Here is a 5475-nt window from a genome sequence, read left to right as displayed (position 1 = left end):
TTAGGAGGGGATTAGGATTAGGATCAAAGATAAGGATTGACATCTTCTAGAAGAGTCTAGGCTTTGGATGAGGATGAAGACTTGCTAGAAGAGTCTAGAACTTCCTAGGATGAGGATAAATAAGGTTTTTAGGAAATAAATAAAATTTTATTTATTTCAAGGGCTTGGGTTGAGGAGATATTTATTAAAATATTTTTAATAAACATGAGGATTAATATTTGATCTTAATTAAATATTTTGAGGTGGGATTAGGGGTAGGAAATGATGGGATTAGCCTTTAATCAAAATTAAAGAAGGATTAGAAGATTTTGGAAGAGGTTAGTGGTCTTAAGGAAATTGGCCAAGTTTTGGGCCAAAAATAAATAAATAATTTATTTTGGAATTTTTGGTCAATTTATTAATTAAATAATTAATAAATAAGGAAATAATGTTTAAATAAGATTTAAACATTTTTGGGAGGGATTCCTTAATTAAATATTTTAAATTAAGATAAAGAGATTTAATGGCATAAAAATAAATAAATAAATAAAATAATTAATTAATTAATAAATGATGATGTCATCAGGGACTTTTTTTAGAAAATAAAAATATTTTATTTTCTAAAGGATTTTTAGGTGTCTACAGGGTGTACATCAACATCTCCTAGAATAATTCGTTGAAAACTGAAGGTTCTAATTAACATTGATGAAAATATTTTGAAGCCAATGCATGATAAAATGTTAGAAAGAAATTGTAGGAGAATTGTTCAAAAGATTTGGAATAACTATTTTGAAAATTTAAATGAAAGTGGAAGATGCCAACTTGTTGAAATGGTTAAAAATCTGAAATTTAGAGAGACAATGAGAATTTTGGGGTTAAGAACATCTGAAAATAGTAGTAAAAGAAGTATTCTTAGAAATCTCTTTAATATATATCAATCCGTTGGTTCAAAAGCATGTACTAAAGATGCTAATACAATTCAACAGGTCCTCACATCAACCACAATGGGAAAGGAAATGAGAAAAACTAGTATGGTAAGCAAAACAAGTAAATCATTAAGGATACATAGAACAATGTTACTTAAAGCCTTAGTAAGGCAAGATAAAATTGAGAATTCTAATGAGACTTCTTTTTGTTGATGCACTAAGAACATTTTAAAAGAATTTTTTTTGGTGTGACAACACAAGAGCTTCACCAAACCAAAAAGATGAATTGGAAAAACAATGTGAGCCACATGCAAAATATTTTTTGGATGACTCAAACACAATTTTATGAAATGATTCTTCAAATATTTCCTCAAATTAAAATCAACCAAAGGTTTTTTGAGATGACAAAACTATTCTATGTTAAGATAAATCATATGCACACTACATGTTGTTGTAAGGTTCATGTTGAGTTTTCTATTCATATGATGTTTATCATTATATATGTTGTACTTTGCATACTAACAAAATATTGTTGGAATGTGATTTACAATTACCTCCTAAGTCATTGAGAGAAGTGTGCTATGTAAATGAGATGATGGGTGCATTTATTATAAAACCATATGTTTGAAAGGTTTTTGCCCTCAATGTGGTGGTTTGCAAAAGTTGCATAGATGCCTATATCTAGATAGCACACATGAAATTGGTAAGACACTAGTTTCTCTTGGAAAGTAGAAATCAATTATATATGGTGTTAAAGATGGAAAATAATTAAAGAGGTGTAAATTAGTGAAAAGTGATGTATGTGTAACTGATTTTATAAAATTATTTCAAGAGAAAATGATTTATGACTACGTAGGTCATACACATAGAGCTAGATAGTTAGATGGACCATTCAAGTTGTGTAAGGACACTTTTCCCTTGGATACAATGTGTTGGTTGTTGACTTCGTTGAAAACTATAGGGTTCAAATATTAAAGATAATTGATAAGATTAAGAGTCAATTCATCTTGCATTTAAACATCAATCTGGGGTCATAGACTAATGAAAGGTATAATGGCTATATGCTCAAGGGATGAAGATAGCATGCCAAGTAGATATGAGTGCAGCTAAAATGCATTGGAGGAAACCTACAACAAACCAAACAAAATTGGCAACAAGAACTTTCACTTCCTGGCGACAAGAGCTAGTCTAAATTTGTTAAAGAAAAACTATTTTAAATTAAATATAAAGAATAAAGTTTTAATTAGAAATTAATATTACAATAATTAAATAAAGAAGCACACAAATCTGAATTTTCATTTAAATCTCAAACAAACACAAACCGAAGACAATTCTATGCATGAAATAAAATCAAAATAATAACACACCAAAAATAAAAACACACAACCAATCCAAACTAAATCACTAGTAATTCTAAGAAGTGGATCCTACCTCCTTAGTATTGCTAGTGATGAAACATGAATTCCATTCTACTCTTTTGTAATCAAAATAATGATATTTTATTCATCCATAAAAAATATAGAATTCACATAGAATTCTGCTACAAGAAGATCTGTGTACAAAAGCTTGTGTTTCCCTTTGATATTAGTATATCTCCCATTTAAAGAAGATGCATACTTATAAATATCATTTGTATAATAAACTAAAACTATTTGAAGGACAGTATAATATTTGTTTTCCTCCAACCAACAAAGATCACAATGGAATGACTCATGTACAATATGTTGGCCACATACTCCAAATCTATTGCAACAACAATAGAAAACTAGGTATGGAATGGTTATAATCTTCTCTAGCCATATAAAAATCTATACCACAAGTTCCACAACAAATTGAATCTTCTAGAGATCAATTCCCACGTGGATTTAGCCATAACTTATTGGAGGAAAACGTGAAGCATTTGTTGGAGTAAATTTAGAAATTATGATGTTTAGAAAACTACATGTAACTTCTAAATGGTTTAGTTTTTGAAGATTCTTTTGCAAGGAAAGTTAAATGGCCTCATTCTACACAAAACCCAGATTGTGAATTTTTGAAATTCATCCTCATTTTTCTACAAATTGAAATGCAAAATAGACTATGATATTTTTAATCAGCAGATTTTTCTCTTTTCCATAAGTCCACATATCTTGTGTTATATGTTACAAGATATATATTTCAAGGCATAAATTAACAATATTGATTAGTAAAATCAATAAGTTCCATTAATATATCTAAAAACTTTATTAAGTATTACTTATTTATATTTAACCATATGAAACATAAGATGATAAAAATATGGATGAAATAGAATATAATAGAATATGGAAATGAATATGATGGTATTTAAAATGGTGAAAAGATGGTATGAATATGGATCATAAATGGCTCTCATCATTCCCCCCAACTTAACATATTGCACATCCTCGTGCAATCATAATGATTAGGAGGTCTTTAGCTTTAAATGGAAATACTTGGATTTATGGCTTTAGACATTGTCTCCACCCTAAACCATGATAGCACATATAGAAACAAAAATCCCCTTCTTCACGTGAAAATCTTTCTTATTCTTTTCTTCTTCAATAGGGATATGTCTTTCAAATTTTCATAAGTTGTTTCTCTTTTTTATTTTCTTTTTCTTTTCTTTTCATTTTTTTTTGTTGTTTTTTTTTTATAGCATCATGGTTCACAAGGTTACATATAGGAGAAATTTATCTCAATTTGCACAAGAGGAGTTTAAATGGGCGAAACAAGAGAGATAAGAGACAAAGCAAAGGCTATTGTATGATGGATATAATGGATAGTGTGATAGAATTATTAAGGGTCATGGATGGAAGATAATAGGATGACATTCCTATTATCTTGCATAATGATCAACATAATAAGCAACATAAATAAAGTTAAGAGATAAAATAATGAAAAATAAAATTGATTGTTTTACCAACATGCATGTGCAGAGAGACCAAGGTTGGAACATTGAGAAACCAAGCAACAATTGCCTCCAAAATGGATGAATCAACAATAAGGAATGAAGAGAGGCACCCAAAAATTATGTAGCACATTCTATGGGTGATCAAAGCTGGGAAGACCACACTGAATAGGATCTAGAGAGTAACAGGAGGTGCCCAAAACCACAAAATCCAATAAGTGTCCTTAAGAAAAATGATCAATAGAAAAGCCAAGAACACGATTTATTGCATTGTTTTTTGTTTTGATTTTTTGATTTTGTTTTTTCATTTTTTCAAATTTTGATAACAACAAGTGACCGTTGGCAAGCTAGTTTTCAATCACTCACTACTTAATGGAACTGTGAAAACAATTTTCACCACTAAGAAATTACTTTGTAGCTAATATCCTCCAAAACTAGTTTTTAGATATTAACCGGCCAACAATGCCCGAAGGTTTTCATTGTTGGATCTTTTATTGCTTTTTTTTTGATTAACTGCATAGAATGACCAAAGGAAAACAAAATCCTTCTATGGATGATGAAGAGTGATGTCATCAAATTTTTTGATTTGTGTCCATGTCCTAACAAAAAGGCACCCTTGAAAGAGGATTGCATAATGAATTGGAAATGATGACCAAGAATAACTTGAGCATGATAACCAATTTCCCACAATATCAATCTAATCCATGTATCTCATGCCACTAAATCTAGAAGCTTCACTTAGAACTTTGGAACATACACTGGCATGCTTGGATACAATAATTACTCATAATGATGATAATCTATAAAAACATATTACTCTATGATGGCACCACATGAAGCTATGCTCTCTTATCTTGGTGAGAATAACAGTGAAAAACCAATTGTAGTCACCAATATGTCCATAAAATTAGAGGTAGATAGAGACACATCTCTAGGAAGTCATGTGATGATCTTCAATACTCCCGAGATGCTTATATATGTCTTCAAATTGTCTCTGGATATATAGCTCTATAGAATAGTACTAAAAATTCAAGAATATCATAGACGAAGTTATTGACCACCATGCTCCATATAGCTTGGATAATCCAAGATAGAGTCTTACTTAACACTCACACAAATAAACATTACCAACTGATATCATCTCACCACAATATGAGACCTGTAACCATATTCTCAAGATCAAGCATATCAAGTATAGTAAAAAAATATCATTCATTCAATAACTCTACCATTTAGTTTTTGAATGACGGGTAGAGTTATAAAAACTGATAATAATAAAATGAATGAATAAATTCTATATATAATATCAATGCTGATCAACACAAAAACACATACCTTGAATTGGTTGAGATCTCACATTTAGAGGTTTACTAGAAGGTCTAATGAAACAATTGATGGAGATTTATTGTAAATCAGTGAAGAGCCTCAAAATTGGAGGGATTTCCCCCCAACTTAACTTCATGCTACAAGGTCATGAGAATATTAAGATAATCCAAAGAATGAAGTAAAGTGAATAAAACATTTATGTATTTCTTGAGTTTTAGTTGATTGATAAATCAATCAAATATTTTGAGAATTCATTTGATTTCTCCTTAATGTCACATTCCAAAAACATAGGCATTCAAATCATCCAAGGAATCAAGAAAGTGATTTAGCACCTAT

Source organism: Cupressus sempervirens, chromosome 8 (genome assembly GCF_028749045.1).
Source record: "Cupressus sempervirens isolate cs-2001-9-10 chromosome 8, ASM2874904v1, whole genome shotgun sequence".
NCBI classification, from domain to species: Eukaryota; Viridiplantae; Streptophyta; class Pinopsida; order Cupressales; family Cupressaceae; genus Cupressus; species Cupressus sempervirens.
This window is presented reverse-complemented; position numbering follows the sequence as displayed.